Genomic DNA, 22,260 nt, shown 5'->3' with positions numbered 1-22,260 from the left:
ACTGAAAGTTTTCCCGCACTCATTGCATTCACAGGGCCTCTCCCCTGTGTGGATTCTCTGATGTTGAGAAAGGCCTGATCTGTAGGTGAAGTTTTTCCCACACTCAGCACATGTATTTTTTTTGCTTTTCCCTGCAGATTTCCTGCTGTATTCTGGTTTCCTTAAGGCCCTTCTGAGTTCCCTGACAGGAAATAAATTTATCCATTTTCTCCCCTGGCTGGTTTCCCTGCTCTTTTTCTGGTCTGCGCTGAACCTCACACGTCATTGCATCACCTGCTGTGATAGAGACAGAAACCTCAAACAGGGATGGAAAGGGGAAGGCCAAACCAAAACAAGTGCTGGAGAGAGGATAAATAAAAATCAGGAACTCAGCTCCCCCCAACAGGAGAGAGGAGGGGATCAATTCAGCCTTCACATCCCATCCAACTTCACAGGGGGAAGGAAGAAAGCTACTGCCCGGTGTCTGCTAGCATCTATAGGAAGCCTTGAGCTATATTTACCCTGCGGATGCGACCCCTGCTATGGACAATAATGAACTGAGAGAATTCCAAAGAGCTTTGTAGGGCATCCTAGATGTTTCCTTCAGGCACTTACAGATTCTGAGTTGGTTTAATGTTTCCTCATCTGTGCGGGGAGATCTCAGGATCTCTCTTTCCTCTGAACCCTGGAGCTCTGGGACCCATGGCTCTTCCCCTTGTTCCAGCTGGGAGATCATATCACGTTGGAAAACCAGAAACTCCACTCAGATGAAAGAAAACAAAGGAGTTCAGTTGATTTCATACAACTTGATCATCAAAAACATTCTGTTAATTTATCTTCAGTGCTTAGTGTGACCTAGTGTGCCTGGGGCAATCCTCACTGAAAATGCCAAGGTCAGAGCAGGCTGAAAAAGGGAGAGCAGATGCTCCCCATACTGGTGGTTAACACTGAAGTTAAACTCACTGACCGGTCACAAACTGTGCTTCTGATCCCACACACTGGTTAACGAGACTCTGAAAAAAGAAATCACACGGCCCCCTTTATTGCATGACAGTTCTCTGACTCCTAATCAGCAACTAGGTCCCGTACAGTGAGAGGTTATTTAAAAACTCTGCTCACTGTGATACAGCATGGCCAGAGGGCAGCAGGAGAGTGATCCTAATTGGATCCAGGAAGTGGGTAGGTAGAAGGTTAGCCACATTACCCAGGTTTGGATCTCATCCAAAATACCATGCTGCCAGCCAATCCTTTAGCAGTTAAACTAAATGTTTAGAAGAAAGAACAAACGAAAGAATGAAGCTAAATTCCATCCTTCCAGACAATTCTTTAGCATCTAAACTAAAGGTTTAAAAGAAAGAAAGACAGAAAGAATTTAAATGGAAAAGCAGTCAGATACATTCCAAAATGGATATATCAGGTTCTTAGCAGTATTGGTGAGTTGCTGGCTTGAAAGTCTGTCTGGAACGCATCCACAGCTTGGATGGGTCATTCAGTCCTTTGTTCCAGGGTTCAGTTTGTAGAGAAGTTGCTCCAGAGGTAGGAAGGGGGATTGAAGACAAGATGGAGATGATGCAGCTGCGCTTCATATTCCTTTCGCCATGTGGCTTGTACTTCCTGTGTCCCAAACACAAGCTTCACAGCACATGGCATGGAAAAGCTTTGACTGGGAGTATCCAGACAGGGGAGCTCCAGCAGCAGAACACTGAATCTCACCCAGGATTACAGATGACACAACTCCTCGCTGATCTGGATTGCACCCCAGCATGTGAAAATGGCCTAGGTTGGTAGTGACATTTCTTGAGACATGAAGAGTCTTGCTCCCATATCACCAGGTGTAATAAAAATAACAGGAAAGGCCAAATATGGAAAACTGCTTGTTCAGCTTGCTTTTGACCTGCGTCATATTTTGCAATATATTCCAAATAAGGAAATTAACGTGCAACGTATGTGTTATTGTTTGTGGTTTTAAGCTGTAAAAGGCTTGTGTGATTTTTAGCTCGGGAACAGTATTCCAATAGCTGTCGCCCCCTGCGTGCTTGTAACCAAGAAAAGAGCCTCAGGCTGAGCTGATTCAAATATTAATCCAGTGGTCGTTTTCCACAACAGCCTCAATAGGTCCCTGTGATGGAATGTAAGGCTACATCTAGACTACCCACCGTATCGGTGGGTTAAAATCGATTGCTCGGGGATCGATATATGGCGTCTCATCTAGACGCCATATATCGATCCCCGAGCGCGCTTATATCGATTCCGGAACTCCACCATCCCCAAAGGAGTTGCTGATTTGACAGGGGGAGCCGCGGACATCGATCCCGCGTGGTGAGGATGGGTGAGTAATCCGATCTTAGATATTCGACTTCAGTTACGTTATTCACGTAGCTGAATTTGCGTATCTAAGATCGATTTCCCCCCGTAGTGTAGACCAGCCCTTAATGTCTTCACACCTTCCCCCTGCAGCAGAATGGCTGTTTGACCAGCTGTTTGCCTTGCTATCTCTGAGGAACTGGTCTGTGGGTGTTCCCCAGAACTGTAACTTTTTCAGTAATATCATACTGTAAAATCTCACAATTTTACATACAGTGTTACTACACATTTTAACAGGAGGATAATATTCAGTAGGTTATGCATTTTCTAAAGATACCTCACAAGCCATTTTCCACTAGCAAGGTCTTCTCTGTTCACAGAATTTCTGATAGTTTGATGTCTGCTGGCACTGGAGATCACTATTTTGGCATCTCTCTCTCTGTCTCAGTGAGCACCCGCTGTGGTTGTTGAAAGTCTGTGATGGGATCTATGGGATGCAACTGAACAGTGGGACCCCTGAGCCCTTTATCCCACCACCTGGACTCCCTCTCACACATGTGATGCTGAGACAAGCTGTGAATCTCTGGCAGATATTGCACTTACACAGACATCCGTAGGTAGGGACACAGCCAACTGAATTACATGACTGCTTCTGCAGCCACTCATAACACTAATGATAGAAAGTCGTCCCCCCTACAGCTCTGCAGCCTTGCACCCCTGGATCATACCATCTTGCCTTAATCAGAAGCCTGATCAGTGTGAGTTTATTACACAGGGTCCACCCCTCCCTCACTGTGAATAGTACATGAACCAGCCTTGTAATGGAGCTGAGATTTCCCAAGAACTTCAAGCAAAATACACCAGTTTAAGTAGAGCATAAAACAGATTTATTAACTACAGAAAGATGGAGTTTTAAGGATTATAAGTTTTAGGAATAAAAGATCAAAGTAAATTACCATGGAAATTAAAGATAAATTCACAATCTAAACTTTACACCTTATTACACTAGGGCGTAGTTCAGTTATGCACATAGGAAGGCTTAATGCTCGAGCTGCTGCACATGCTGGGCAGGCTTAAGGTCGGGCTCCCCATGGCAGGAAAGAAGAAGACTCGGCCCCTGGAGGGGCAGACTGGGGCTTCCTGGATCCCATTTGCTCACAGCCAGCGCCCTGCCCCCACTCCCAAGTCATCCATGGCGCCCCCAGGTCGGCCAGAATGGAGCAGCAGTTTTCACTGCACTACGTCCACTTATGGCTTACAGGCAACTCCCAGACTCACCACAGTCCACCATCTCAGCCAGAAAGGAGCCCACTCAGCCTCACCATTGCTGCTTTTCCTTCCCCCCAGAACCCCGCTTCTCCTGGGCTGCAAGGAGCCATCCCTGGGATGCCAATAGGCAGCCACAGGGTTCTGTCTCCCAGCAGCCAACCGCACCTCCATGGGTTCAGCCCTCAGAAGGGCAGGTGGGGGTTTCCTGGATCCCAGTTGCTCACAGCCAGCCCAGCCTCCACCTCTAAAACCATCAGTCATGTCCCCAGGTTGGCCATAATGGAGCCGCCATTCTCCACTTGGACTCAGCTTTGCCTGTTTTCCTTTCACCCAGAACCTCCCTTCTTCTCCTGGGCTGCAAGTAGCCACTCCTGGGAAGCCAAGAGGCAGGCACAGGATTCTACCTCCCAGCAGCCAACCACACCTCCCCAGGCTTTGCAGAATGAAGTGTGGTGCTCTACTAACCCCACTTAGCCGCACAGCTTCTTCCCTGCCTTCCTCAGCTCAACTTTCCTCTATTGCCCCATTCCTGCCTCACTTCCTCCTTTGGCCAGTCACGCAAAGGAGCCCAGCAGGAAGTGAGAGCCTCTATAGGCCAACCTCCAACAACAGAGGTGGCCAAGCCACAAGCCTCCAAATGGTGACTGGCCTAACTACTCTAGGTTCTCCAGCCTGACACCAAGGTGCTTTCTCCACTGCTGTCAGCATCCTCTGTCATGCAGGGGTTGGAGTTATCCCAGGGACAGGCCAATAGGAGGAGTGCCCTTTCTGAATAACAAGGGGATCTGGGAAAAGGAAGCCAGCATGTTTCTGCCTGGTTTTGAACCAGGGACCTTTTGCGTGTTAGGCAAATGTGATAACCACTACACTACAGAAACTCCACCTACTGGGATGTTGCTCACTCTGGCACAGACCGATGGACAAATCTAGAGAATGTGGTTTGTAGCCCCTCGATAGGTCAGCTGGCAGGGCAGAGGACTGGAGCCAGCACTCAGGAAGTCGTCCTTACCTCACCCGTGTGACTCCAGGTTGAGGAAGAGCTTCTTTTTCTTCTCCTTGCTGACAAAGAGCAAGAGAAGAATGAAAGGTCAGGTGGGCCAACTCGGTGCAGAAGCCCATGCTGTCTTTTCCTGCTGCATAGCCTGAAATGAGGGACTCGTGGCAGTTAAAGGAACTGCTGCACTCTCAGAAAACATCCCGCCCGTGCATAAAGGAGGATAGAAGAGCCTGTTAGTCTAGCACGCTCCCAACTGAACTGTTTCAGCAGCTGCTAGGTTTCTTTTTGGCCTGTTACTTTTCTGTCTGGGATGTTGTTGTCAGCTGTGGCACAGAAAAAGGACGTCATTGCGAGCTGCCCATGAAGACAAGATTAACTTTTGCCTTCCTTGCTCGGCTTTACTTGCTTCCTCACCCTATTCCTGCCTTAGTTCCTGTGTTACCTGAAGGCAACGGGTGCCCAGTAGTACGAAGAGGAAGTTAGACAGCTAGACCCTGGTGGCAAAAGTTCTACCACCGCTTGCCACCCCACTCTCTTCTCCCAGATTCACATATTGACCGCCAGGGACTTGGTGCCCAGCAGCGCAACGGAAGGCAGTGGACAGAGCCACCCTCGCCTTGAAGCTCTGGCTCATTAAACCGTATCTTCAGTCGCTGATGGCCAATGAGAGACCAACAGGGCTTGCTATTTTAGCACTTGAAAATGCCATTGGTCAGTCACTGGATCTCTTTAATGCTGTTACATAACAAAGGAAAATAGAATCTCAGTGTGACATTCTGTACCTTTGGGGGAGTGTGCTGTAACCCCCATATTCCTCATTTTCATATAATCGTGATCTTATATACAGAGCATGCCTTGTAAGGTATCAGGGGAAAGGATATGATCTGCTGAAAGTCATTTCTCTACCCATAGATGTTTACCATTCATGCATATGAAGTTATGAGAATTGTGCAGTGTGGTTATCACTATGCTGTAAGGTGGGGGAGTCAGCCAAATATTAGCTCCCCAGTGACAACAGCAAGGAAAGTAACCAACACCCGGACAGGGTGTCAAACAACCCATCAACAGCCATTGTTCAGCAAGGGAGCTACAGTGCAATCACTTACCTGCAAGAGGACACCCCAGGGGAATTGCTCAGACTTGCTCGGAGAGACGCAGTGATGCTCACCTGACTCTGAAGGGGGAGCAAAGCCAAGAGGGAAGAAAGGACATGATAAAAGCAGAGACATTTGCCATGCTTTGTCTCTCTCGTCCACCTACATCTACAGACACCCCCACACCAAGCAACTGAAGCGCTGACGAAAGGGGAGAGCCTGGTTGAAAAGCCACCAGTCGGCCTGTGGTGAGAAGCATCTAAGTTTGTAAGGGCATTGAAAGGGTTAAGATCAGCTTAGAGTGCATTTTGCTTTTATTTCACAAAAACAACGAGGAGTCCGGTGACACCTTAAGAACTAACAGATTTATTTGGACACAAGCATTCCTGGGTAAAAAGCCCTCTTCTTCAGATGCATGGAGTGAAAATTGCAGATAGTGGCATAAATATATATTGGAACATGATGTAAAGAGAGTTACCATACAAGGGGAGAACCAGTGTTGAAGGCTAATTCAGTCAGGGTGGATGTGGCTCTCTCCAAGTAATTGACAGGGAGGTTTCAATACCAAGAGAGGGAAAATTGCTTTTGTAGTGAGCCAGTCACCCCCAGTCCCTCTTCAAGCTCAAATTAATGGTGTTAAGTTTGCAGATCAGTTGTAACTCTGCAATTTCTCTTTGAAGTCTGTTTTTGAAGTTTTTTGAATGGCTTTTTTTAAATGGCTACTTTGAATGGCTATGTTTAATTGTGTTATAGAATATGAACATGTAAAGGTGTTATGGAAGTCCCATGTGGTCTAGTGGTTAGGATTCTTGGCTTTTACCCAGACAGCCTGGGTTCAATTCCCCACACAGAAACAATGCAGAGCTTCTCCTTGGAGGGGAGACAGGAAACAAAAAGAATGGGAAGGGATCCTGTCAGCAGCAGATCCGAATAGAGTTGGGAGCAGTACTGGATTTGACATGGTGCCATAGTGCTAGGCCCAAGCTCTGAAGGGACCTATAACAGTAACTTCCTCCCCTCTGCAGAAAGGGAGCCTCAGAGCAGCCTGGATTCAGTAGGGGAGCTGAGACCCCATAGGGGCCTGGGAGCTGTAGTTCCTTGACCAGCTCCCTGCCTTGGAGCAGAGAAGGAACATTTCCCAGCATTCCCTTGGCTGCTATCAACAGGAAAGGGAGGGCGGAAGCTGTGAGACTCCATGCGCTGCAGCTTGCTGTGGCTGGGGGGCTGGCTGCTAGAAGGGGGTGCCACCTGTGAATAGGGAAGAGGTGTGACCAAGCAGTAGAAGGCTTTGGCCCAGGTAGCACCCGCAGACGACTTCCCCAGACAGGCTTAGGGATGCTGCTGTGACCTCGCCTGGCAGCCCCCAAAGATGGAACTGGGTGGACTAACTGGACAGGGCCCCTCTCTATCTGAAGCTGGGCAAGGGAGGTATGTGGATCCCACCAGAAGGTAAAATGGTAAGTAAGGAAGGGGAGGCTCTACTGGACCTGGACAGCTTCAGATACAGGACAGGAGGATTTCCACTTCTGAGCCATGAAAATAGAAATTGTCTTTTCCTTTCCAGATGTATCTAATATTCATAAAGGGAATCTAGCCCCTGCCTTCCAGATCTGAACACCTCAAAATCAGGAGTGCTCAAGCTCAATTTGGGCAGCTGTTACTTCATTTCTCCCAAATCAAATATGCTGATCCACTGTCATTTACTCTAGAAAAAGTAGGAGAAAATTGAGCAACAAACGTTGGGGTCTTCATAATGCTAACGAGGGTTGGAATTGCTATTTTCAACAGCCATTACACTTTTTTTTTAGTTTTGTTTGTTTAAAAGGAAGACAGTGATATTGCACTGGCAAATTCCCCTAGAAACAAAGAATGGAACAAAAGAATAATAAAGGCACCTCAACTTTCCTCATTTATGTAGGACAGTCTTATTTTATGGATCCAGACATCTTCCAATCACAGAAGCTGATAATTGTTCCACTTTACTGCAGTTCTGTTATCATGCAGGAACCTAGAGGAGGAAAGTGCCTAACTCCAGAGTCTGCAGCTGCCTAGGGCCAGTGCTGAGGGTTTAGAGTCCCTTGTGCTGCCCTTGCAAGGTTCAAGCATGCTCAGCCTTGGCATTGCCTCCGCTCCTGCGGGAAGTAGCTGCAGCTGTCTAAGGCTGGCCTCTGGCAGTTGCCCCATGGCTGTAGCTAGAGAAACTACAAGTGGCTCTATGACTCCTGGGGACATTAAGCTAGAGCACCTAAAGACACTGGAGTTAACCTCAAGGAACAGAGGTCACCAGTAGGAAAGGAATGTCGGGGGAGCAGGGAAGGCGGGAGCAGGTCAGGCTTGCAGAGGGAGCTTCCAGCTGGTTGGGAGCATGTCCAAAGTAGAAAGGAAACAAGTATGGGGAGAGGTGGTGGTGACCAGGTAGCAGACTAGCATGTAGATGGGAGCAGAGGAAGAGACTCTGGTGTCTTCAGATTCCCAAGGGCTAAGTCCTCACTTTGGGGAAATGGTGTTTGCAGGTGGCTTGCTCACATGGCAGGATGGGGGCTGAGGGAGGGATCTGTCAGGACAGATCAGGTGTCTGCTGGCTTTAGGACTTTGAGCTGAGACTAGGACCACATGCAGTGACTGGTGACATGGGGGGGTACTGGAGACATGGCTAGAGAAGGTCTGAATGAGGAAAGAGATAAATCTGTGGGGAGTTTCCTTTGTCACTATGAAAGTTCTGCTCACTGCGGACTCTAGTAAATCCACATGGGTGTACAGCTCAATAAGAAAACCCGCGGGCTGAGGGAGCTGTGTATGGCAATGCATATAGTCATGGAGAGGTGTGTGATCAAAATGAAAAATGTCTCTGAGGTTCAGTACCGGGTATACGAAGGCACCAATGGCATTGCCCCACCAGGCCCACACTCGGAGCCCACAGTGACTACACTGGTGCCCACAAATATGTTTGGTGCCAGGGCCAACAAAAGGTTAATCCAGCCCTGACTGCCTGAGCACTATTTCAGCCTCACATCTTTGGGTGGAACTCCCACAGTGAGAGCTGCAGAGCACTCCCCCGCAACACACACGCACACACTCGTCCTGGTGTTGGAAGGAGAACAGGAGAAAGGACAAAAGAAGAGATGAAGAGAAAGGAGGGAGGGACAGGTGGATGGAGGAAAAGGTGAAACACAAAGGACAAACCCTAATGTCCCCATGATTCTAATGGACAAAATCCCAGGTGCGGAATAAAATTCTGCCTCCTTAAGCTCATGTTTTCCATGCCTAGAATTCAACTCTCACCAGATGGATCAGACTGAACAGGTCTCACACCTCCAGGAGGCTCTTACCTTCTAAACAGGGACGGCTGTTTTCTAGTAAAATCACTACAAGGGAAGGAGAAAACTGGAAAGAGGTTTCTCCTGGCGCTCACGTCCGTGAACCCGAATACTCTCTCAGTCCTCAGACAGAGACCTGGAGAAGGAGACTTGCTGAAGCAAAGCCACAGGGGTCTCTGAGGTTTCCCTAGCCCCTGGCCCCTGACTGATGTCAGGATCTCTCTGTGAGGTCACCACCTGCTCACTAATAGTCTTTGACCAATAGTGTGAGGTCCTGCAAAAGGCCTTTGTGATGTCACTGCCACACCCCGCCCTTGCTGTGCCAATGTCCTGCCCCTGGCCAGGCACTTTGGAGCTTTGAGCTACTCCCTGTGGATCACCTCACTCAAGGAGCTTTTCTATAGAGCATCCTCAGATGTCTAAGCACACGAGTGCCATAGCAATGAACTGACACACATGGCACCAAGAGGAGATCATTAGTAGACTAACGTATAGGAGAAGGACACCCCGGCATTAGTAGGGGAGAAATCCCTACTGAACATGCATTACACCTAGCAGCCCCTGCGTGGGGTCGGGCGGGGGCTGCGGAGGCGGGAGACCTGGGAAAGGGATGGATGGAAAATGTCTGTGCAGCCGGGACATGGCCGGGGGGCGAGAGGAGAAGAGCAGGTGACCACTGAGGAGCGGGGAGAAAAAGGGAGGGCTGAAATCCCCTCGGAATTACCACTGCCCCCTCCGTGGAGACCCCCCTCCTCTCCTGTCCTGCCCCCTTTCTCCCTAGAGAGCAACAAGCAACATCCAGGCTGACACCCCCTTCCCTCAAACCCCTGAGAAGTTCCCTGTTCCCCTCCCGCCATTGTGCCCCATTTTCTCTCCCCTTTGCCAATGGCCAGTTCAGATCTCAGGTTTGGGGTGTTTCCCCCCATTTTCATCTGCAGTGATTTGTCTTTGTGTAGTTGGGAAATGGTTCCCCCGAGTGATATCTGAACTGGGCAGAGGCTGGGGGGGTGCCTGAGACAGGGACACCTCTGGGCTGGGCTGGGGGGGCCACTCTCTGCTGGCAACAGGGCGTGGGAAGGGCCAGGAAGGGGAGGGGGGAGCAAGTGTCCCCCATAAAGAGGGTCCAGCCCCAGGGTGCTACCAGTAGCACATTCCTATCCTGGCCGGGGGCGAGGGGACTTTCTCCAGCTGGGACCTGCCCCCTAGGCAGCCCCAGGCTCTGACCGCACCAGCCCCGCCTGGAGCCCCCAGTGAGTGAGAGACCCCGGAGGGGGAGGGGGAGGGAGCACTGGGCCCTGACAGGAAAGTCACTCTCTCCCCTCAGATCTTGGTGTTTTCCTCTCATGTTATCAAATATGCAGTTTGTGACACAATTTCTTTGCAAATCTCAAAGATTCAAATAAAATAACCTAAACATTTGCCCCACTTCTCTCTAGTTGTCTGTTTCTAATTGAATATGCCCTGAGATTTTCCTGTCTCTAATTATAAAATAATAAGAAAATCTCAGATTTACACCTTTTCTCAGATTATTGAACACAAAATGTTTGCAAATGTTGCCCATTTCCTCTTTAATCATTTATCAAGTATTCATGTGAAACACTCAGATTTTACCTCCTGTCAACAACTGATATAAAATCCCTCTGATTTTCCACTTTCCTCTCTGTAATTTGCAAAATGGATCCAAAATCTCTGATTTCCACCCTTTGTCTTTCATTTCTGAACACTGATCTGAAAGCTCAGGTTTTCCCTCTGTGTCATTATCAAATGTCAATTAACAATCCTCTCAAGTTTTGTGCTGTTCCTTATGTTTCTAAATCCCAAAAACTTCTTCCTTTGGGGGAACCTGTTGCCTTGAGTCGCTCTCCATTCTGGATGTTGCAGGAGATTAAATTTCCCAGTGATTGTCTTTCCCCTCTCCTTTGAGGATCATTTGTTCCCTCTTTTAGCTCTGTTAGATATTTGCCAAAGAAAGAGACCAGCCTGATATTTAATACACATCAAAGCCAGAGGCCTCCCCCTGTTTGGGGATCAGTGGTTCGCAGCTGGTAGTGGGAGAGTTGGCTGGCCCCTTTTCTTTTCTCCAGCTGGCACAGGATGAGGGGGTCACTCTGAGTGCAGCATGTCTTGAGAAGAATCCCAAACCACAAGACAAATGTCTCTGTGAAGGGTTGCTTCCCACAGTGCTAAGATGTAGCCACCTCTGGCAGGATGCATGGCGGCTACTATTTGCTAGTGACAGGCCACGGAAATTTCTTACCTATTTTGCCCCTCCATGCCAGGCCTGCACAACATACGGCCCACGGGCAACGTGCGGCCCGTGAAGTCTCACTGTGCGTCCTGCAGCCAGGAATCAAAGGGCTCTGGGGTGCCCGTAGCCGTGGGGAATCCAAATCCCTTTAAAGTTCAGCCGCGGCCGGGATTCAAAAGGTTCTGAGCTGCCCACAGCTGCAGGGAGCCCAGAGCTCTTTAAATCTCAGCCGCGGCCAGGATTTATAGGGCTCTGGGCAGGCGGGCGGGGAGCTCAGAGCTCTTTAAATCCCAGCCACCAGGGCCGGCTTTAGGCCAATTTAACCAATTCCCTTGAATCGGTCTCGCTCCTAACAGGACTCCGCACCCAAGCCCCAGTACCAGCAAAAGCCAGTGCGCTGTACCAGGGTGGCCCAGTTTCTCCAGGGGGCAATTTAAAAGGCCTGGGGCTCCCAGCAGGGGCTGGAACCCCATGCCCTTTAAATTGCCACTAGAGCCCTGCTGCTGGAGCCCTGGGGTATGGCTGCGGGGCTCTGGGGGATATTGAAAAAGTCCAGGACTCCCATTGCTTCTACCTCTCCGGCCCTTTAAATAGCCACTGGAGCTCCGCCGCTTCCCCAGGGTTCCCGTGGCTATTTACAGAGCTGAGGCAGTAGAAGCACGGGTGCCCTGGGCCCTAGAAATAGCCGCCAAGCCCCAGGCTGCTGCTGCTACCCTAGTGGGAGAGGGGGAAGGAGGAGGAGGAGGAGGAGGAGGAGAAGGAGGCACTCACCATAGAGGATGGGCTGTACCCCCTGTACCTGCACCCCCTGCCCTGCCTGCAGCCAGCCCGTCCCCAGCCAGCCCCTGCTGCACACCTTGCCCGCACCAGCCCCGCACCTCCTGCCCTGCTTGCACCAGTTCCTGCCTGCAGCCTGCCCATTTCCAGCCAGCCCCACACCCCCTGCCTTGCCTTCAGCCCTGCACCAACCCGTCTCCAGCCGGCCCTGCACCCCCTTCCCTGTCTCCAGCCAGCTCCTGCCACATTTCCTGCCCTGCCCGCACCAGCCCTGCACCCCCTGCCCTGTCTCCAGCCAACCCCGTACCCCCTGCCTTGCCTTCAGCCCTGCACCAACCCGTCTCCAGCCAACTCCTGCCGCACCCCACTGCCTGAAGCCAGCCAGTCCCGCACTCCTTTGTCTCCAGCCCTGCCAACCAATGCTGCACTCTCCCTGTGGCCCCGCCTGTAGCCAGCCAGCCCACCCCACACCTCTTGTCTCCAGCCTGCCCCACACCCCTTGCCCAGCCTGCAGCCAGACCCTACCTATCGCATCCTCCCCCTCCCCCACCTCCAGCCAGCCCCATGTTCACTGGTGCCCTGCAGTTCCGAGGGAAGTAACCCTGCACACCTGCTTCAATGAGATGGGCAGGGAGCAGCTGGGACCCACACATGTGCACCCTAGCACACCCTAAGGGAGTGGCAGAGCTCATTTCTAGTTCAGACCCATCTTTTTAAAAAAGAACTTTTAGGTAGGGTTAACATACATCTGTACTTTCCCGGACATGTCAGGCTTTTTGGTTCTTAAATCGCCATCTGGGAGGGAAATACGGACGTATGGTAACCCTACTGGTACAAAAAATACATACTGTGGCAGAACTTTTTATAGGGAACCGGTTGTTAAGAACTGAAAGGCTTTTTTTTCCCCAATCATCCCTGCGGGGCCCAGCCAAAAATGTTCAAAATGGGCCCCGCACTTCCTAAAGCCGGCCTGCCAGCCATGGCCGGGATTCAAAGGGCTCTGGGCTGCTCGCAGAGATTCCCGGCTGCAGCTGAGGTTTAAAGGTCTCAGGGCTCCCCACAGGCACGGGCAGCCCAGAGCCCTTTGAATCCCGGCAGCAGCTGAGATTTAAAGGGCTCAGGGATCCCTGTGGCTGCAGGCAGCACAGAGCCCTTTGAATCCTGGCGGCAGCTGCAGGGGATGGAGTGAGGCTGGGATTTCAAGGGCTCAGGCTCCCCTCAGCAGCAGGAGCTCAGGGACCTTTAAATCCCTGCCCCAGCCCTGAAAAGCTCCAGGTTCCCCCAGACGTCAGAGCCCCAGGCCCTTTAATTTGACCCTGAGGGCTCCCAGCCACCTCTTTAGCAGGGAGTCCCTGGTTGATTTAACATCAGGTAACACCTTCCCACCACCAACCTTCCTTTTTGACCCACTGCTGTTTTGGTGGGGCGGCGCTGGGGAAGGAGGGTTTCTTTCTGCAGGGCTGGGCGGGGTGTTTCCGCTAGGCTGGGAGGTCCTGAGTGAGGGGTGTTTCCGCAGGGCCGGGAGGTTTCGGTCCTCAGCTGTTTTCTTTGGAGTATTGTGGCCCTCGCTGTTTTACTCAAAGTACTGTACAGGAACTTTTCAGGGGGATTAAGGCAAAATGCCACATTTATTAGTAATACAGGTATCAATTAATACTCTATGATATGCACATGAGATATATATCACAGTCATGCATTCACGCACACACACAGACATAAACACACTCCATCTTGCTGTTGTTACCAATTAGTTGCTCCCCTTAACTGCACTGGCCAGGTGAGTTAGATGGGGGAGGGGTGGAGCCGGGCTTCTACCAATCCAAATCGATGGTCCGATGGTGACAAGACGAGATCCGGGGTCCTTCTGCAAGACACCTCGCATTTATAGCAGCTTCCCTCTTATGCAAATCTAGACCAGATTCAAAATCTGGGTCTGTGTCCGTTGGTCTTTGTGCTGCTTTTCTCTGGGTGTTGTCCCAATGCTGCTCAAAGAGGGTGTTTTCTAAAGAAGGTGCTTGCTTCTAATCCCTGAGGTCATCAATATGTCTTCTCTTCTTTATTGGGCCCACTTGACAAGTTGTATTGTCCTTTGCTCTGGCTCCCATTCCCTCTTCAACTGTTGTAGCTGTCTGGAAGTGGGTGTCTTCCAAGCCTCACTCATTCACACCTCATTCAGTCAATAGAGCAATTGATTACAGAGTAAAAAGGCACATGTTTTCTTTTACTTTAACTATACTATCCTTAGGGGCTATAACATTTGATACAAAGTTTTCTACCAATTTTCTATATAGGGATCTAATACAAAGTTGTATGAAAATAGAGAGGCACAATGTCAAGTCATATGAATTACAAAATAACATCATGCCGGATGCAATGTCATAAAGATAAAGATACTTAATACAAAATAACACAATACAACATTATAACGTTATAAAGGTTTATATAGATAGTTAATACAGAGATTTCTCTACATCACCACTTTACGAGTTGTGCAGGCCTGCTGACGGCATTCACGGGGCTTCTTGCTCGTGTGGATTCTCTGATGCTGAATAAGGTGAGAGCTGCGATTGAAGGTTTTCCCGCACTCACTGCATTCATAGGACCCCTCCTGTGTGTGGATTCTCTGATGCCGAATAAGGTGTGAGCTGCGACTGAAAGTTTTCCCGTACTCACTGCATTCATAGGATCTCTTCCCTGTGTTGATTCTCTGATGCCCAATAAGGTGCGAGCTGCGACTGAAAGTTTTCCCGCACTCATTGCATTCACAGGGCCTCTCCCCTGTGTGGATTCTCTGATGTTGAGAAAGGCCTGATCTGTAAGTGAAGTTTTTCCCACACTCAGCACATGTATTTTTTTTGCTTTTCCCTGCAGATTTCCTGCTGTATTCTGGTTTCCTTAAGGCCCTTCTGAGTTCCCTGACAGGAAATAAATTTATCCATTTTCTCCCCTGGCTGGTTTCCCTGCTCTTTTTCTGGTCTGTGCTGAACCTCACACGTCATTGCATCACCTGCTGTGATAGAGACAGAAACCTCAAACAGGGATGGAAAGGGGAAGGCCAAACCAAAACAAGTACTGGAGAGAGGATAAATAAAAATCAGGAACTCAGCTCCCCCCAACAGGAGAGAGGAGGGGATCAATTCAGCCTTCACATCCCATCCAACTTCACAGGGGGAAGGAAGAAAGCTACTGCCCGGTGTCTGCTAGCATCTATAGGAAGCCTTGAGCTATATTTACCCTGCGGATGCGACCCCTGCTATGGACAATAATGAACTGAGAGAATTCCAAAGAGCTTTGTAGGGCATCCTAGATGTTTCCTTCAGGCACTTACAGATTCTGAGTTGGTTTAATGTTTCCTCATCTGTGCGGGGAGATCTCAGGATCTCTCTTTCCTCTGAACCCTGGAGCTCTGGGACCCATGGCTCTTCCCCTTGTTCCAGCTGGGAGATCATATCACGTTGGAAAACCAGAAACTCCACTCAGATGAAAGAAAACAAAGGAGTTCAGTTGATTTCATACAACTTGATCATCAAAAACATTCTGTTAATTTATCTTCAGTGCTTAGTGTGACCTAGTGTGCCTGGGGCAGTCCTCACTGAAAATGCCAAGGTCAGAGCAGGCTGAAAAAGGGAGAGCAGATGCTCCCCATACTGGTGGTTAACACTGAAGTTAAACTCACTGACCGGTCACAAACTGTGCTTCTGATCCCACACACTGGTTAACGAGACTCTGAAAAAAGAAATCACACGGCCCCCTTTATTGCATGACAGTTCTCTGACTCCTAATCAGCAACTAGGTCCCGTACAGTGAGAGGTTATTTAAAAACTCTGCTCACTGTGATACAGCATGGCCAGAGGTCAGCAGGAGAGTGATCCTAATTGGATCCAGGAAGTGAGTAGGTAGAAGGTTAGCCACATTACCCAGGTTTGGATCTCATCCAAAATACCATGCTGCCAGCCAATCCTTTAGCAGTTAAACTAAATGTTTAGAAGAAAGAACAAATGAAAGAATGAAGTTAAATTCCATCCTTCCAGACAATTCTTTAGCATCTTAACTAAAGGTTTAAAAGAAAGAAAGACAGAAAGAATTTAAATGGAAAAGCAGTCAGATACATTCCAAAATGGATATATCAGGTTCTTAGCAGTATTGGTGAGTTGCTGGCTTGAAAGTCTGTCTGGAACGCATCCACAGCTTGGATGGGTCATTCAGTCCTTTGTTCCAGGGTTCAGTTTGTAGAGAAGTTGCTCCAGAGGTAGGAAGGGGGATTGAAGACAAGATGGAGATGATGCAGCTGCGCTTTATATTCCTTTTGCCATGTGGCTTGTACTTCCTGTGTCCCAAACACAAGCTTCACAGCACATGGCATGGAAAAGCTTTGGAGGTTTCATTACACAGGCAAACCCCGGCATGTCTTGCTGACTCAATAGGTGTATCCCCTTGGTCCATAGGTTCATTGTACAGCTGATGACCCTCAATGGGCCATCAAACATGCTAGGCAATGTTGATGCCAATATGTCTGGGGGTGTCACCCAGAAAAACTGCACAAGTCTGGAAATACAGATATACCTTACATATCTGTAACTCACAATACAAAGGTGATAGAAACATAGAAACAAAATTATCATACTTGGCAAATCATAACATTTTCACTGACACTTTACATGGCATACCTAGCATGATTCATTGCAATTTTATCAGATTATATTATTTTATTATTAATACCAAAGTGTCTCACAATTTCATGCAGTCTCACACTTGCTAAACTAGTGAATTCCCAGGACCACTTCCCCAGGTCCTTGAAGATGCCAAACATTGTGCTTATGAGGGATTGAAATACCCACATATCTGCTGGGAACACACATACAAACACTGTGTCAATCTGTACCCCTGTGTTCACTCTTCTAGAAAATTATGATCAATTTTGTGCCCAGTATGGCTTGTGAGGTATCATTAGAAAACGCATAACCTACTGAATATTATCCTCCTGTTAAAATGTGAAGTAACACTGTATGTAAAATTGTGAGATTTTACAGTATGATATTACTGAAAAAGTTACAGTTCTGGGGAACACCCACAGACCAGTTCCTCAGAGACAGCAAGGCAAACAGCTGGTCAAACAGCCATTCTCCTGCAGGGGGAAGGTGTGAAGACATTAAGGGCTGGTCTACACTACGGGGGGAAATCGATCTTAGATACGCAAATTCAGCTATGTGAATAACGTAACTGAAGTCGAATATCTAAGATCGGATTACTCACCCATCCTCACCACGCGGGATCGATGTCCGCGGCTCCCCCTGTCAAATTAGCAACTCCGTTGGGGTTGGTGTTGTTCCGGAATCGATATAAGCACTCTCGGATATCGATATATAGCGTCTAGATGAGACACTATATATCGATCCCCGAGCAATCGATTTTAACCCGCCGATACGGTGGGTAGTCTAGATGTAGCCTTACATTCCATCACAGGGACCTATTGAGGCTGTTGTGGAAAACGACCACTGGATTAATATTTGAATCAGCTCAGCCTGAGGCTCTTTTCTTGGTTACAAGCACGCAGGGGGCGACAGCTATTGGAATACTGTTCCCGAGCTAAAAATCACACAAGCCTTTTACAGCTTAAAACCACAAACAATGACACATACGTTGCACGTTAATTTCCTTATTTGGAATATATTGCAAAATATGATGCAGGTCAAAGCAAGCTGAAAAATCAGTTTTCCATATTTGGCCTTTCCTGTTATTTTTATTACACCTGGTGATATGGGAGCAAGACTCTCCATGTCTCAAGAAATGTCACTACCAACCTAGGCCATTTTCACATGCTGGGGTGCAATCCAGATCAGCGAGGAGTTGTGTCATCTGTAATCCTGGGTGAGATTCAGTGTTCTGCTGCTGGAGCTCCCCTGTCTGGATACTCCCAGCCAGCGTTCAAGGACGCACTGAGTGTCTGTATGATAAGTAACCCTGGACTGGCAGCTCTGACTCCAGCCGCCTGCTTGTTACACCCCAAGCACATTCTGGTTTGGGTAGAGAAGGCTCAGGGTTTGAGAGAAGGCTGGGGGTAGGAAGCTTCTCTTCATTATGCTGGACCTAACCCCAGTTTTACTTGAGTAAAGAGGAGATATTTGACATTGTGTGATGCTGCTCCTGTGCTCTGTTCCCAAAGTGTTCTGCAGCAGAGGAGGGTCTCTGGTAATATGTATGTTACTGGCCTATTGGGGTGATGCTCAAACAGGACAGGGTACAGATGGTATTGTGGGGGTGGCATGAACCTTCACTCTTCATTTCCCCTTCCAAGAACAGAAGGGACAGGAATCCTTACCCAGCAAGACCATCGTCTCATAGATCCCCTGAATGGCATCTCTGTAGAGGGCTCTCTGAGTGGGGTCCAGCAGAGTTCCCTCTTCCCTGGAGAAATACACAGCCACCTCCTCGAAGGTCACCGGCCCCTGAAAGAGCTGGAGTCCAATACTCAGTACCTGCTGACCCACTCACAACCCCACTATTCACGGAACAGCAGCACCAGGGAAATGGAAGCTCCGGGAGGCACATGTTAACAGAGTCCCACCCCACCTTGCTTACAGCAGCCAGGAGGCATCAGAGGGTAGAAAGAGAGAACCTTTGTGTCTCCCATCTGACAGACAGAAGCAGGGTCTTCACATTTATCACATAGTTACTAGCCAGAGCTTAATATAGGAGATGGGGCTGTCTCTGGACTCTGATTGTGGCTCCCTGGTAGGAATCCAAGCACTCTCCAAATAAAATATATGGAAGAAAGGGGAAGTTAATCATAAAGAATAGAAGTTAGAAGGTCAGAATAGTAGTGCCCATTAACAAAGGTTTAGAGAAAATAGAGCTTATCAAACTAACGGGATATCCTTATTGGATGAGATCAAAAGTTTGGTTGCAGCTAATAGTATTGATGTAATATACCAAAACTTCCGTAAGGGACATGACTTGATTAGCACAATATTTTTACTAAAAAAAACTAGAATGATACAAAATAAACATGTCATACATTAAATAGATTAAAAACTCTGATAATAAATGGGGAACCATGATCGAGTGGATTTCTTTCTAGCAGGTTCCTGCAGGGATTGGTTCTTGGCCCTGTGCTGTTTAACATTCTTATCCATGACTTAGAAGAGAGTACAAAATCATCACTGATAAAGTTTACAGTTGCCACAAAGATTGGGGTTGGTGGTAATTAATGAAATGTCAGTAGATTCAGGCTCCATCACTGAGAGTCTGGGAAGTTGTCCCAGCCCTGGCTGGAGGGTTATTTCCTGTTCCACAAAGAGGGGAAGTTCCATTCCCAACTCCTGTGCCTTGAAAGTAGGACCTATCTGACACTACACCCCCATATTCATCATAGTGGTATGATTATAATATGATTAGGACATAATTATGATCTATTTTGTAGAAGATGCATCATGTGTGGTGTCACTGGAAAAGTTCTGATTTGCTGAATATGATTATCCTATTTGTGTGCACATATCATGTTCGTATCTGAAGTTATGGATATTGACTCTGTATCTGTATTTCAAATGTGCTTACTCTGGGTAACACCCACAATGAGCCTTTCAGGTACAACAATGAAGAAGCCAGACAGTGCTGATGGCTCAACAAAGACAATGGACTGTGGAAGAGCTTAGCCTTCCTGTGAATGTTTCAGCCAGCCTATGAGTCATGGCTACTATGACTCAGCAGGGCCTGTGACCAGACCACTTGACACTAAACTCCATTTTAGTACCTGTATTTTTCCACAAACTGGACTAGGAATTGAGTTTGGAACATAAGGTTCCCACCATATGGAAAAGCTACATAAGGTGGGGTGTGACATCATCTCTTGGCCTCATTCTCCACACAAGAGAACTTCTGGAAACACCTGAGAAACAAAAACGGATGTGGGGGAAGTGCTGCTCCCAGGATCAAGAGATTTCTAGCTTGTGTATGGAAACTTGGGGGACTGCTTGTACCATCAGTCAGGGTGAGAAATTGCTAATTCAAATTCTATCCATCTAGTATGTTAGGCTTAGTCTGAGTTTTGGTTATTTGCTAAATAATCTGCTTTGATCTGTTTGTTATCACTTATAATCACTTCATCTATCTTTCTGCAGTTAATAAACTTGTTTGATGCTTTATCTTAACCAGCGTATTTTGAGTGAAGTGTCTGGGGAAAATCTCAGCTTGTTGTGCACATCTGTCCCATATCGAGGGGAAGGGGAACTACATTAATGAGCTTGCATTATAGAGATCCCTGTGCACTATAAGATGGTATCATTCTGGATGTATACTACAGCAAGTGTGCAAGGTTGGGGAGTGGGAAATTGGCTCTTGTCTTCTATCTGTCCTTGAGTGGCTTAGGTAACGCACTCAGGTAGCTTAGTTGGCTGCATGGCGCCACCTGCTGTTGTGTTGGGTGACAACAGGCCCTGGAGAGGCTGGCGAAATCTCCAGCAAAGCAGTGTGAGAAGGGAAGCCCAGCGTGAGGGTTAGAGGACACAGCAGTTCCCAGAAGCTCCACAAACTGCCTCCTGGGGGTGACAACCCATCACGCCCTACACTACACAAGTCTCAGCAGGTTTGTCACATGCTGTCCCCTCCCTTTCTCCACCCGAGATGTTTCCTGCTTCCCACCACCTCTAGCAATTCCCACCCTCTTATGCATTTACTGCTCCTCAACCTCCAAGCAGAGCCCGCCATCCTGATAATCTCTTACCTGAGCCAGCTCCATTGCAGCCAATTCCTTGCCCCTGGGAGGACGAGATGATGTGCAGCGAAACATGGATGTTATTCTCTGGCCTGCCGGGGTGAAAAGGGCAAGGTGTGAGAATTCAGACTAGGCTTTTGTCCATTCCCCAAGCCGATTCCCCCCAGCTTTTCCCCTGCTAATGCACATTCTAGGTTCTAGCACACTGTGAAGCACAGAGTGACCTTATTCTAGTACAGGCCTAGCCCCCTCCCACCAGGGTGTAACCCTCTGACACATGGGGAAACCCTCCCAGTAACAGTCTCTCTCTTACACGTATCAAGTTTGCGGACAACACCAAGCTGGGAGGGGTTGTAAGTGCTTTGGAGGATTGGTTTAAAATTCAAAATGATCTGGACAAACGGGAGAAATGATCTGAAGTAAATAGGATCAAATTCAGTAGAGACAAGTGCAAAGTACTCCACGTTGGAAGAAACAATCGGAGGCCAGAGAAGAGCAGAAACAAAGGAGTCACTTTGGGGGATTCTCCCTGTCATTGTCCCCAAGGCAGCTGTCTCAGGTTTACAAAGGTGTTTCATGTTCCAGCCTTTATACAGTCTCTCCTGGGAGTGCCCCTTTCATGGACTGGGCCTAGTTTTAGTTTTTGGTAGTTAACAATCTTGGTTTATTGTTCATCTAACCGGTATGTGTGGATTGAAGTGTGTTGGAAACTCTGTTTGGGATAACATGCTGGTGCATGTCATTTTCCGCTGATGAAATGACAGACTTCTTATGAGCTTGGTTCGTTCAGTAGCGTGCTGGACAGTGCAAGATGCACATTTCTGGGGGAAAGTTGGGCACTTGAGAATTTGCTGGTTTTCTCCTGAGGTTTAATTCATAAGTGGCTGTCTAGCAGCACTCAATACTGAGTAGCTGGGAGTGAGTTACATGCTGGAGACTGTGTGTTAATTGGCCAAGAGGGGCTGTTCTCGCGGGAAAACAGTGGAAAAGGCACCCCATGCTGGAGGACTGAGGGGACAGCTATTTAACAGTCCAGATTGTACTCTGGGTAACATCACAGACACTCATTATGACAGAGCCTCTTACAACACAGAGAAAGTAAATCCATGTCCCAGAAATCGAAGACTCCAGACAGAGGGCAAGTGTCCCTGGCACTGCTTCTTGCTGACAGAGAGGTTCAGAGACAGTGCGAGAATCCTGGGGAAGCTGGGAACAGGAAGCATGGGCTGGCGGGGTTCGGTGGAGATAGGGAACAGGAAGGGCAAGGATATTACTGAATCCAGGATCTCAGCAGTACTAGATGACAGGATAGCACATAGTGCAGCCCATTGGAAAACACAATCCCAACTATACATACAAAATGATGGGGTCTAAATTAGTTGTTTCCACTCAAGAGATGGATCTTGGAGTCACTGTGGATAGTTCTCTGAAAACATCCACTCAATGTGCAGCAGCAGTGAAAAAAAGTAAACAATGTAGGAAATAATTAAGAAAGTGATAGATATGACAGAATATCTCATAGATCATATTTGTAAAAACAGCAAATAAATCCATGATACACCCAC

The 22,260-nt window shown here is 48.2% G+C and overlaps 1 non-coding gene across 1 annotated transcript; it reads right to left on the bottom strand.

Moving 5' to 3' along the window:
- Positions 1–4,357: 4,357 nt before the first annotated feature.
- Positions 4,358–4,430, bottom strand: TRNAV-AAC (transfer RNA valine (anticodon AAC)). The gene has a single exon. It is a non-coding gene; the product is annotated as a tRNA-Val (tRNA).
- Positions 4,431–22,260: the final 17,830 nt, after the last annotated feature.

The sequence above is a fragment of the Gopherus flavomarginatus genome, chromosome 5, assembly GCF_025201925.1.
Source record: "Gopherus flavomarginatus isolate rGopFla2 chromosome 5, rGopFla2.mat.asm, whole genome shotgun sequence".
Taxonomy (NCBI): domain Eukaryota; kingdom Metazoa; phylum Chordata; order Testudines; family Testudinidae; genus Gopherus; species Gopherus flavomarginatus.
Note: the sequence above shows the minus strand (reverse complement) of the source record. Positions and strands in the feature narration are given on the sequence as shown.